Below are 14,493 nucleotides of genomic sequence, written 5' to 3'. Positions count from 1 at the left end.
TCAGGCAAAATTAGTTGCCACCTATACTCTGTCCTCAGTGACATCTTATACAATCCTTTGTTTGGACTCTAATTGTGTCTAGTAACTTTCTACTTACAGTCCCTGCCTCTTTTGCTATAAAGTTGAAGTAAAAGTCTACCTTAGTCAAAATTGTGTCTCTACTATTTAGTATGATGTCTGTAAATACTGGATCTCAATAAATGTTAATTTAATTAATAACACTAAATAAAAATAAAAGATGCAACATTCAGACTTTATCTTGTAGGCCAAAATGATGGGACACCCTGTTAGACATTTTGTGAAAATAGATGAGACTAAATATTTGTAGAATTTTTTTAAAAACACAACAGCATTCTATTCCTAAAAGTCGTTTCATTCCTGATTTCTTATGGTTTTATCTATTATTTTCTAAATATTACATATAACATATTTTCTCAGTTTTCTGACAATAATTGCCAATGATGATGATGAGGACTTTTCTTTAAATACCTTCACTATAAATGGAAACCAATTTCTTTAAAGGTCTTCAAGTACAGTCTGAAGACATATATCCTTGTTTGGCCAGTTAGATCATTATGATCTGCCTCCTCAATGACTTGAAAAGTCACTAAATAAATTAGCAAAAACTAATAACACGTATCACAAGTTTCATGTGCAAAGGGTCCCAGCCCTGGTCATAGTGTAGAATAAAGTCTCTGCTACATCTGTTTCTCCCCAGAGGTGGTGGGTTGGGTGAAAGGGGGTGCACAGAGTAACAGAACTTAGGAACAGAATGTGGGCAGTGGCAGTGAGAAAGTTGGGTTTCCAGGTGGTTGTAAGTCAACAGAAAGTGGCCAAATATCTCTTTGTGCTAGATGACAAAATGTCAAACCTGGATGAGATAAAAGTGATCTTTTGTTTCATTATCCTGAATGAAACTTGAGACAAGATCTTTCTATGTCACCCAGGCTGGAGTGCAGTGATGAGATCATGGCTCACTACAGCCTCCATCTCTCAAGCTCAGGTGATCCTCCCACCTCAGCCTTCTGAGTAACTGGGGCTACAGGCATGCACCACTATGCCTGGCAAAATTTATTTATTTTTAGTGAAAATGAGGTCTCACTATGTTGCCCAGGCTGTCCTCAAACTCTTGAGCTCAAGTGATCCTCCTGCCTCCACCCCAAAGTGCTGGGATTACTGGCATGAATCATCATGCTGAATTTGTGCATATTTAAATGCATGGTGCATTTCTTCATTTATTTTAGGTAATTTATAATTCCCTCAGCAATGTTTTATAGGTTTTAGGTACAGGCCTTGAACATCATTTTTCAGATTTATACCTAAATGTATCATATTTTATACTATTACAATATATTTTGAAATTTTTAATGTATTAATTTTTTGCTACTATATAGAAATATAATTTTTGGATATTAATTTTTGTATACTATGACCATGATAAACTTACTAATTAGTTACACTAGCATTTTTGTAAATTGCAATGAATTTTCTAAATAGTTGGTTATATAGTCCATGAATAAAAACAGTTTACATTTCTTCTTTCCAGCTTGGAAATCTTTTATTTCTTCTCTTGCCATGTTGCACTACTAGAACCTCATGTATGCTGCTAAACAAAAATGGCAAAAAAGAGGCCAGCACTTTGGGAGGCTGAGGTGAGTGGATCACCTGAGGTCAGGAGTTAATGACCAGCCTGACCAACACGGTGAAACCCTGTCTCTACTAAATACAAAAAATGGGCTGGGCATGGTGGTGCACTCCTGTAATCTCAGCTACTTGGGAGGCTGAAACAGGAGAATTGCTTGAACCTGGGAGGCGGAGGTTGCAGTGAGCCAAGATTGTGCCATTGCACTCCAGCCTGGGCAACAAGAGCAAAACTCCATTTCAAAAAAAAAAAAAAAAAAAAAAGGCAAAAAATGGACATCTTTGCTTTATTCCTGATCTTAGGAGGAAAGCATTCTACTGCTCTTAAGTAATATGATATAATGTGATATAAGCTGTCAGTTTATCGAAGATTCACTGGGTTGAAAAAATTGTTTTTTTATTTTTAGCTTGCTAAGAATTTTGTTCAGTGATTTTAGATTTGATCAAGTGCTTTTTTTGTTACATTTGTTGAGATGATCATATGATTTTTATTTTTTGTCTGTTAATGTAACAAATCATATTTATTAAATTTCTAAGGTTAATTTCAATTTCTGGGAAAAAACTACTTTGAATTGATGGATTGTCTATTTTAAGTACAGTGGTATATGTGGTATATGATTTTCCAGAAGAAATTTGCATCTATACTCATGTGGAGCATTGGTCTCCAATTTTCATTGCTTTTAATAACTTAGTTTTGCTATCAGAGTAACGTCATTCTCTTAGAATGAGTTCATAAGTATTGCTGCTTTTTCAACTTTCTGAAAGAGCTTGTGTAAAATTAGTTCTACTTTATTGCTTAGTATCCAGTAGAATTTACCAGTGAACCATATGGGTACAGCGATTTCTGGTGGAAAGATTTATAACTAAAATTCAATTTTGTTAACAGGTTAACAAAATAATTAGGTTTAAAATAGTCAAGTAATTAAGCTACTCAATTTCTTTATTTCTTCTTGAGTGTTTATGTTGGTTAATTTTATGCGTCAATCTGACAAGACCACCAGGTGGCTCAATATTTGTTCAAACATTATTCTAGGTGTTTCTGCGAGGGTGTTTGGGGATGAGATTAACATTGAAATTGGTTGATCAACACAAATTGCCCTCTCTAATGTGGGTGGACCTCATACAATCAGTTGAAGACATGAATAGAAGGATAACAAGACTGACCCTCTCTCAAGTAAGAGAGACTTCCTCCTACCTGACAGCCAAGTCTCCAGTTTGTCAACTCACTTTGTACATATGGGGCCAATACCTGATAAGGAATAAGTAAGTAAATATATAAACACACACGTTTTATTGGTTCTGTTTCTCTGGACAGTGAGTTTTGGTAGTTTGTGCCTTTGAAGGAGTGTAAGGAGTGTGCCCATTTCATGTAAGTTTCCAGTTGACTTGCATAAAGTTGTTTAAGACATTTCTTTTAGCTGGGTGAGGTGGCGGGCGCCTGTAATCCCAGCTACTCGGGAGGCTGAGGCAGGAGAACGGCATAAACCTGGGAGGCGGAGCTTGCAGTGAGCTGAGATCCGGCCACTGCACTCCAGCCTGGGTGACAGAGTGAGACTCTGTCTCAAAAAAAAAAAAAAAAAAAAAAAAAAAAAAAAAAAATAATAATAATAATAATAATAAACACATTTCTTTAACATCCTTTTATGTCTGTGCAGTCTGTGGTGATCTTACGCTGCCATATCTGATGTTAGTATTTTTTGGCTTTCCCTCCATTGTTTCTAATATGTTTAATGCTACAACTCTCAGATCTATTGATCGGACACACAGTGTTCTCTGACATATGGCTGTGGTTAGTTTAAAATGACAGAATGTTTTTTGCTCTAAAAACATTTTGTAGAGTTTTTTTTTTTAATTCTCACCAGAAGTTTCTGAGGTGGCACCTGCTGCTAGTTTGTTAGAAATAGTATATTCTACAAAAGTCATACAGTATCCTAAAGTCAAAATCTTCAGTGAAAGGCTCTAGATTCTTTTTTGAGTCATTGACCTATCTTTCTTCTAGCATTTCCTAGAATTTTACACTGGAATGACAGCTCAATGCACTGATTTAAGTCATTAATATTATATTCTCATTGAACAGGAGGCATTTTCAAGAACAAGAATTCTTGCCCTATTTAACTCTGTAACCAAATACGGTCATCTTGAGACCATAAGTAACACCAAAAATGACCCCTTCTCAAGAGAAGCCTACTTGGAAACAGTTGAGAAGGGGTTAAAGAGAGACGGGGTGTGAGTGAAGGAAAGTAGCAAATTATCCTCACACATTCTACAGTGTGCAGAGCTATAATTTTGAAGCGAAAAATTTCCATAACCACTGTTACAGTAATTGGCGTTAGTAGTATATATTCTCGGATTTTAAGTGACAATTATTGCCTCTCAGTTCATACTCCTACTTTGTACTAAAACGTTCTGCTACCACGTGCCTTAGAGCTTTTACTCTCAAGGAATACATTTGGTTGAACTAGTTCTTTCAATTTTCTCATTCTTTATTTTAAATTTTCCATCACTCTCGCCTTTTCAAGTAGTCATTTAGAATCTGAGAGACCCCTAATATTTTGGGCACTATTCAGTTCCTGCAAGGTATAAAGAGAACAACTTTTGTACAGTTACCTTGTTACCTATGGTGGATCCTGGAACTCCTGTATGGTAGGACAAATTATATTACAAACCTGTCAACTCCAGACTCATGAGAGTCACAGATAACTATCATGTTGGTAGAATGTGTTTATGATAGTTTGACTTAAAGTATATTTTTGTATTTTAAGTTTGACTTAAAATGTGGAAATATATATAAAGTATGGGAGAGTCCCTAGGGAATTACTTGATATGTATATGTATATCAAACAATTATGTACAATACCTTATCAAAGAATTATAGATAACACTTTGTATTATACTTATTAGACGGATAGATAGAGGTGAAAGAATATAGAAATGGGACAGAAATGTAGTCTCTCAAGGACAAAACACTTTAAGGAAAGCATAACCAGCCAAAGAGAGAGGCTATTGTTTCCAGAGAAGTTAACCCTGAAATAAAATGAAGAGGTTGTTAGACTGTTCACTGGAGGTAGTATGTCCTAACATCAGGAGGTAAAAATAAAGTCCAAAAAAAAAAAACAAAAAAAAAACAATATCCAGGAAATAGCTGGATGACAGAGATCAACAGTATCAGAAGCCTTGAATATAGGAAACTCAAATGCTTTCAAACACTATTTCAAATGTATTATGTTAAGTGGTTCACCCTGTGAAATTTTCCACTAATGTAAATACTGACATGGAAAAGGAAACTAAAGTATAAGCTAGATTACGGGCCAGGCCATGCTTGAACCTGTTATTGTGACACCAGTGAAAACCTATATTTATAGAGAAACGTTATGAATCTACATATGAAAAGACAGAAAAAAAAGAAACATAGCATCCAAGTATACAATAATGTATATTAACAGGTGATAACAAAGTGAAATCAATATCAATCTCCCAGATACAAGAAGTTTCTTAAGATAGTAAATTATTTCCAAATGAATTTCACCAAATAAAATGATACGCATTTTAAGCTTTAGTTTTGATCATGCTGCTTCTTAGATGAAAAATTTTCAATCTATGGCTCAAGGTGAGAAGCAGATTAAATGTACTCATATTTGCTCTGGATGACATAAAATACCAAATATTAGATTTTGTCATGATTACAATGATAGAAAGTCATTACGAGTATAATTTTTCCAATAAACTGTATCTAATACAGGTTAATTATTCTTCCAAATAATGCTTACAGATACAGCTAGTAAAAAAAACCCTCTGATGCCTCTTATTTGTTGAGTAATTACAACATATGAAACATTTCACACGCCTTATCTCTGAATATAACACAAACTTTGCCAAATGTGTTTTACAATTCCTGTTTCACACATATGAAAATTGAGGATCAGGTAATTTATGCAACTAGTCCAATGATACATATGTAAAATAACTACGATTATCATAATAATTGTTTGATAATTATTTACTTTATGTGTATCTTTATATGTGTATCTCCTTTGCTAATTTTGAACTCTTTGAAAGTTTCCATTAATTGGGTTTTTCAGAAGTTTGAGATTGATCCAAAGCAATGAGCTGCATTCATATGAGTTACCTGGTGTGTGTGTGTGTGTGTGTGTGTCTGTGCGTGTGTGTGTATACATATATGTGTGTGTATGTATATGTATATACACACACAAACTCGAATAAGTACAATGTGAGCTATGTTATGGAACTTGGCCTTTTGAAGATACTTGTTGTAAACATAATTCTTTTGTACATTGTGTATATGTATATACAAACACATATATATGAGGAAGCAGAGTTTGCAAGATCTCACTCTATTGCGTAGACTAGAGTACAGTGGCATAGTCATAGCTCACTGCAGCCTTGAACTCCTGGGCTCAAGCTATCCTTCTGCTTCAGCCTACTGAGTTATTTCTGAACTTAAATATCTACATAATAATGTCACTTTGGCTCAATGTTTTTTGGTTTCCTTTCACATTTCCCTTTCATGTTGCTTGGAGCATTGAACTTGAATTGTTTCATGAGTTTTCTCAGTTGAATTATATATTTGTCATTTGTGAGTGATTTTGGTTGAAGGATCATGAAAACATTCAAAGTTAACTCTGTAGTCTATAGTGGATACTTAAAATAGAAAATGCATTAAAAATGAAGTATGTAATAGGGTAAAGAGAAAAACAGTTAACAATGTATTCATAACATTGTGCTTAAATCACACCTCTAAAAGTAGATACATGCATGAACTCCAAAATGGAGTACTCAACAACAAAACAAAGAATCCCTTTAAAAAATGGGCAGAGCACATGAATAGAAATTTTTCAAAAGACATACAAATGGCCAAAAAGCATATGAAAGAATGCTCAACATCACTAATCATCAGAGAAATGGAAATAAAAACACAATTAGATGTCATCTTACAATACTCAGAATGGCTATTATTAAAAAGACAAAAAGTAACACATTGTGGCAAGGAGGTGGAGAAAAAGGAGCACTTGTACACTGCTGGTGAGAATATAAATTAGTACCACCTCTATAAAAAGCAGCATGGAGATTTCTCAAATAACTAAAAATAGAACTACCATTTGATCCAGCAATCCCATTATTGGGTATCTGCCTAAAGGCAAACAAAATTATAATTATCAAAATATGCCTGCATTCATGTTTACTACAGCACTATTTACAATGGCAAATAACCTAAGTGCCCATAAACAGATGAATGAAGAAAATATGGCATACATACAAAATAGAATACTATGCAGCCATAAAAACAATAAAATCATGTCTTTTGCAGCAACGTGGATGGAACTGGAGGCCATTAGCGTAACAGAAAGACAAATGCTGCATGTTCTCCCTTATAAAAGGAAGCTAAATAATGTGTACACATGGACATAGAGTATAGAATAATAGACATTAGAGACTCAGAAGTTTGGGCAGGTAGAAGGAGGGTGAATAACAAATTACTTAATGGGTACAATGTACATTATTCAAGTGATGGATACAATAAAAGCTCAGATTCACCACTAAGCATTACATCCATGTAAGAAAATTACAATTGCACCCTGTAAGTTTATACCAAAAAAGTGGAGTATTTGAATGTAGTCATATATACATTGTATGTAGACACCATAGATAGTGATCACTTGGTTTGAGTTTTAAATGAATAGTTAGGTATGTTTAAATTTTTATGGAACCTTGATTTAAAAATCAAACCAAGTGATTAGTAGCTACAATCGGAATATATGTGATCTCCAGGTATATAGACTATGTAGTTGTGAATATAAAATATTTTTTACTCTTTTAATTCCAACAGCACACCAAACCCTTAACCAAGAGAGATTTGAAAATTCCCTGTATTTTCAATGATGTTTTTGCAAAGGCCAATTACTTGTAGATATTAAATAAATAGTACCAATTTATTATCAATAAGTGCTATGTGGACTACGTTATAGAACTTGGCCTTTTGAAGTTACTTGCAGTAAACATAATTCTTTTGGTGTTATTCCAGTGATATTTGTCATGTAACATAGCAAAACTGATTTTCAGATATAATTAAATTTCCTGACTTGTGGACCTTAGTATAGACAGGCTATCTGAATGGGCTTTATTTTATCACATGAGCTCTTTAGAATCAGGGCCTTTTTCTTTGGTTGACAGAACGGGAAGTCGGGGAGAATGGACAAATTCAATATGAGAGAATATCTCTTTTGCTAAGCTGGAGGGGGCTGCAGAGCAAGGACCTGGAGCAGACTCAAGAAAATGAAAGAAGTCCCTGGCTAACACTTGGCGAGAAAATGGAATCGAATTCTGTAAAAACCTCACTGAACATAGAAATATATTCTTCCACAGAGCCTCAAGGTAAATACCCAGCCCAGGCAGTATCTTAACCTTGTATTAGGGCCTAAGCAGAGAATCGGGTGAGTCCACCTGCAATTCTGAACTAAAATGCTGTGAGACAGTGAAATAAGCATTGTTTCAAGCTGCTAGTTTGTGGTAATTTACACAGTTGTCTCTCAACACTGTGAAAGTTATTGGCTTAGAATTCCCTGGGCGTGCTTTGGTGGACGCTGAACGGAAAACCAGATGAAGTACTCTCTGGGATCAGCTTATTTTTTTTCATGGCTTTGAGTTTATCTTTCATGACTCCTGGATGAATGTGAAATGTAGGGTAAGCTCTGATACCTAAGTAAAAAGTTCCTATGATGAAAACAAAAGGAGAAATGCCTCTTTAAAACGTTAGTCTGTCCTACCTGATAAAATCTCAACTATCAAGTGAAGCCATTGTCTTCAAAATTTACATTTGTAATATAACTCAGCTCAAAAATTTATAGAGGGACCACACGATTCCTGGTTCTGTGTTATCCAAGCCAGATTCAATAGGTCAGTGTACGTAATAGTCTACCAGAAAAAGCAAAGGTAGCCTAAAGTGGTCTATGGTAAAAATTCTGGAAAAATACAGAAAACTATGGAACTGGATGAACAGATTGAGGACAAATATGACTCAATTAGTGAAGATATTCTTTTTTGAGGTATATCAGTAGTCAGATACTTGGGTATTACTAATTCCTGCATTGTGGGGCCATCTACATCTCTGATATGTATTGAAATTAGTTTAAAAGCCTGATACCTTATATAGTAGAAAACTAAAAATTATCTTTTTTCTAATTTTATTTATTTATTTTTTACTTTTATTTTAGGTTCGGGGTGTAAGTGCATGTTTGTTATATAGATAAACTTGTGTCACAGGGGCTTGTTGTACAGATTATTTCATCACCCACATACTAAGCCAAGTGCTCAATAGTTATCTGCTCCTCTCCCACTTCCCAACCTCCACCCTAAAGTAGTCCCCAGTCTTTGGGTCCATGAGTTCTCATTGTTTAGCTCCTGCTTATAAGAGAGAACATGTGGAATTTGGCTTTCTGTTCCTGCGTTTGTTTGCTAAAGATAATGGCCTCCAGCTCTATCCATGTTGCTGCAGAATACATAATCTCATTCTTTTTATGGCTGTATAGTATTCCATGATGTGTATGTACCACATTTTATTTATCCAATCTATCATTGATGAGCATTTAGGTTGATTCCACGTTTGCTTTTGTGAATAGTGCTGCAATGAACATCTGTATGTGTGTTTCTTTAGGGTAGAATGTTTCATATTCCCCTGGGTATATACCCAGTAACAGGATTGCTGGATCAAATGGTAGTTCTATTAGCTCTCTGAGGAGTCACCTACTGCTTTCCACAGCGGTTGAACTAATTTACACTCTTATCAACGGTGTATAATGCTCCTTTTTCTCTACAACCTCACCAGCATCTGTTATTTTTTGACTTTTTAATAATAGCCATTCTGATTGGTATGATATGGTATTCATTTTGGTTTTGATTTGCATTTCTCTGATTATCAATGATATTGAAATTTTTTTATGTGCTTGTTGGCTGCATGTATGTCTTCTTTAGAAAATTATCTGTTTATGTCCCTTGCGTACTTTTTAATGGGGTTGTTTTTCTCGTTAATTTGTTTAAGTTCTTTATTGATGCTGGATATTAGACTTTTGTCAGATGTATAGTTTGCATATATCTTCTCCCGTTCTGTATGTTGTCCATTTATTCTGTCAACAGTTTCTTTTACCATGCAGAAAATCTTTAGTTTTAAATCCTATTTGTTAATTTTCGCTTTTGTTGTGATTGCTTTTGGCATCTGTGTCATGAAATCTTTGCCCATTCCTGTGTTCAGGATAGTATTGCCTAGATTGTCTTCCAGGGTTTTTATAGTTTTGGGTTTTCCACTTAAGTCTTTAGTCCATCTTGGGCTGATTTTTGTATATGGTGTAAGGAAGGGGTCCAGTTTCAATCTTCTGCATATGATTAGCCACTTATCTGAGCACCATTTATTGAATAAAAAATCCTTTCCCCATTGCTTTTGTCAGCTTTGTCCAAGATCAAATGATGCTAAAAATCATTTCTAACAATTCAAAAATGGGGGAGATTATGTTCCTCTAATTCTTTGCTTCTGATAAGTTCTTGACAATAGTTTTGGATTTTGCCTTCTGCACCTCCCATCTTGTTTCTGTGTGTTTTGCCTCTTGTACTTCCCATCTGTTTTCCAGTATAAGTTGCTGATCTGGACACTTCTTTCCTCAATTACTACTGTCATAAAGTCTGTGTGGGGCAAAGATACATCAAATAGTTCCGTGCAACTAAAGAGGATCTATAATAATATGTACTGTTGTAAAAAACTTAAAATGTAATTAAACACTGTTAATTTTAAGAAGTCAGTTCAGTCCTTTCCCCTGGAGGTATTTTACCTAGAACACTGATATTTTACCTTCTCTATTTTCCTACATTTTGCCATTTTTCAAACTCAACTGCTTATCAATTCCTTATCTGGAATGTGTAAATATTGTGCTGCATCATCCCTAATCAGACTGTATTTGTAGTACTTTAATTCACAACCAACATACAAAACCAAATCTTCTTCTTATGAAGTCCTGAACAGGAAAAACTAGCCAGAGTGATGGATATTAGAAGAGAGTTTGCCTGGGTATTTACAAGGTGCTCTCGATAATTTTCTTTTTAGAGTCATGGAAATGTTATATAAACTGATAGAAGTATGGGTCACACAGGTATATACACTGATCAAAATTTATCAGACTATATACTTAAGATTTATAGATTTCAATATATAAAATTCCTTCATCCAAAAGGTAAGAAAAAGATATATACTAAGAAAGAGAATGAGAGGGAGATAAAAGGGGAGAAAAAGGGAAATACGCTAAAAAATAAAAACAGTGAGACTTACTGGAAGATTTTCAGAAATCTTTATGACCAAAGGGAAATTTAAGTTGTGTACTTAAGGATAAAAAAAAAAAAAAAAAAAAAAAAATAAGACAGATACTGATGAGAGAGAAAATAATGAGCTCTCTCTCTATATATATAATATGATGTGAAGGAACTCCTCAGAGAAGACAGAGTTTGGTTAGAAAGTGAGTTATGGCTGAGTGTGGTGGCACGTGACCATGGTCCCAGCCCTTTGGGAGGCCAAGACAGGAAGATCTCTTGAGGCCAGGAGATTTAGGCCATCCTGGGCAACATAGCAAGATTTTGTGTCTACAAAAAGTAAAAATAAACAATTAGCCACATGTGGTGACACACACCTGTAGTCCCAGGGACCTGGAAGTTGAGCTGGGGGATTGCTTCAGCCCAGGAGTTCAAGGCTGCAATGAGCGATGATGGTGCCACTGCATTCCAGCCCAATACAGGAATAAATGGAAGCAACTTTGTGGAAGCTTCTGAAAGTTAAGCTAAGAAATTTGAAATCTGTCAATAACTGAGAGCCATTGAAGGTTTAATGGCTCAAGCATTAAGCCTCTATCCGGAAACTCATTTGTATAATTAATATGACAAATTAATTACTCACAAAATTAATAGGAGAAATGGAACATTTTTTAAAAGGAGCAAAATAAATGAAATTTACGCGGATGGTAGTAAAAGAATGTGCGTGTGTGTGTACAGTAAGTAATGATAATTGCAAATCCTTACATAAAGGCATAGAATGCAAGTCATTATTCCAAGCACTTTATATTTCTTAAATAATTTGGATTTTACAACTGTCTTAAAGCATAAACATTAATACTCTTACTCCCATTATGTAAAAAATAAAGAGGTTGCACAGAGAGAGTCAGCAATCCGTGCAGATTTTCATGCCTATTACATAGTTGCAGTAGCCTCTAAACCCAGGTAGTGGAAGGTCAAACATTTAGCCAAGTCAAGTTTTAAGTTATATCCACTATTCCATGAAGGAGCATAGTTCAATCTATACTAAAGAAAGAAAAAATAAATGTGTATAAATTTTGCTGACTTCACAGATTTGTTTTGGGACTCTGTTGAAATCAATGTATAACAACGAGGACTCTCAGGTTCCTTCAAGAAGTATGCTATTCTAAAAACTTGGAAGCCAGCACACACTGTAAATAGAGCATGTACAATTGTATGAAGAGTAGTGCACAGGGGATAGTTGGAAAACAATTCACCACCAAGCAATTTGCTACCCTCTCTGGATGTTCAAAAGTGAGGATAGAAATGAATATAATGGAGATGTTTTAGCCTTATTGGTGATTTTCTCATCTCTCGAGGGTCTAAGAAAGTAAATGAAACTGAAAAAGCTCTGGGTGGAAAGTACATCTGGATGCCATTGCAGTGAGCTTAAGCCTATATTGTGATAGCTTTGTGTTTTGAAAAGCTTTGGAAGAAAAAAGCTGTGTGGCTATTGAGTTTGGTCACAGTAGATATCTGTTAGATGGTGAACTCTCTTTTATGTTCTACTTCAGATTATATCAAGTTTGCTGCATTAAAATAGCAGATATAAAGCCTTTAGATTCTGCTTTTAATCAACAGAATCCTTGAGAGTTCAGATAAAGCCAAACATTCAAAAACTCATATCAAGTGCTTTTTCCGCTTCATCATATGTATGCACATCAGGCAACTAGAAAAAATGTGACATTATTTATATAATCATAAAAATAGACATGGGCAAATCTAAACAGATCTCAAACATAGGTAAAAGCCCTCTTTCCTTGTTTTCATATCTTATGGACTGTAGCAACTTTAATATTAAAATCTAGAATTATTTCCAAAGGAAATCATAATTATTTAAAAGCAGGAAAACGTGGGATAAACTTGCATCAACAAAATGAAGTAATTAAAAGGAAGAAAATAATCTAATTTAAATCTAATTTCATCCCTTTCTTGAATGCTCATTAAGGATAATATCAATTAAATGGATAGCTGTGATGGTAGGTGTTGTGCAAATAAAAGATGAACTGAAATAATTTGGGAGATTTAATTGACAAGTTATCAACCATAAAGAAGGCTCTGAAATTTCTGTTTTAATAGTTTTCCGAGCTGTTGAGTTTTCTAAATAGAGAAATTTTAATAAATTGTATAGATTCTTGTCCAAACCCCTCATGTTATGGCTAACCATAAAAGTGTTACTCTCTTTTTTTAAAAGTAAATGACTCAATTATTTTCAGATTTCTCTGTATATCAGACAGTTTTTTTAAATAAATGTCAAGTTTTATTAGAGACTTTCTGGTTGTATCTCCTTAACAACCCATTGAATGAGAACAAATGATCAAGTCCTGTGTACCCTTAAGCTTTGGAGGAGCACAGACAGAAGGCAGCAAAGGGGAAGGGATGGTGCTGTTCACCAGTTAGGTGTGCACTTTCAAGCAAGTCAACACACTCTCCTGATTTGGCTTTCTCATCTACAAAATGTAGATTTAGCCGAGCCTCTCTCTCAGGATTATTCCCTATGTCAATTAAGCATTAAATCTTTGAAAGGTTTGATCCTAGACACTGAGGTTGCATGGTAAATAAGACACACATAATCTTCTGCCTTTTTATTTTTTAGCTTATATTCTAGTGGAAGAGAGAGAAAATGCATGATTAAATAAATGTATAGAATGTTATATTCTATGAAGAAAAATATGTTAAGGCAAAAGATCAAGAATATGATTTCATCACATATAGTGACCAAGGAAAATGTCTCTGAGAAAATGGCATATACCTAACCTATCAAATGTAATTACAGATGTTTAAAAAATTGAGGATTGGAAATCCTTATATATGCAGACAAGAATACTATAACCCTACTCTTCAGCTGAAAAATATCAAAAGAAAAGTAGAATTTACTTGGAATTCACCCTTAAGTTCAGTAAACTAGGATAGAATGGCAAGATACTGTGTTGCAGTTCAAAATATAGCCCCTACAAATACTTAAAGTCAAACAAAAAAAACAGCTCCAGGGCTTGTTGCAATAATGTTGTTATCCATCTCTCTGAACATTTCAGGAAGATTGCAAACTAAAACAGACTCTCTCCACTATACAACAAGCACAGTTACTCTAAGAGAATATATGAATGTTGTTTCACACAGGGACCTGATGGCTGGCAGTGACAGCTTGGAACAGTTTATTGGGAAGGCGAAAGTGCCTATGTGGGCTCCATTAGTGATGTATGCCCTGGGTGTTAGGGAGATGAATGGTGCCTGACAGACCTTTATTTCCCACTGTTACTCTATAAAATCTGTTTAATGCCTATGTTGTCTCTCAAAGAAAATCTTGTGTTTCCCCTTGGCACAATTACACCTATTAAACAAGTATTGTGTAATGTAAAAAAAAAATCTCTATCACTCAGAAGCATCATCATTTTTTTCCCCACTGAAAATAGCCTCCCTCCCACCATCCTTATTATAGATGCAAAGCCTTTTTTGTGATAGGGATGTATAATGGTAGCATCTCAGTAGAATTAAACAGTACCCCGTGGC

This window comes from Piliocolobus tephrosceles, chromosome 13, assembly GCF_002776525.5.
Source record: "Piliocolobus tephrosceles isolate RC106 chromosome 13, ASM277652v3, whole genome shotgun sequence".
NCBI classification, from domain to species: Eukaryota; Metazoa; Chordata; class Mammalia; order Primates; family Cercopithecidae; genus Piliocolobus; species Piliocolobus tephrosceles.
Note: the sequence above shows the minus strand (reverse complement) of the source record.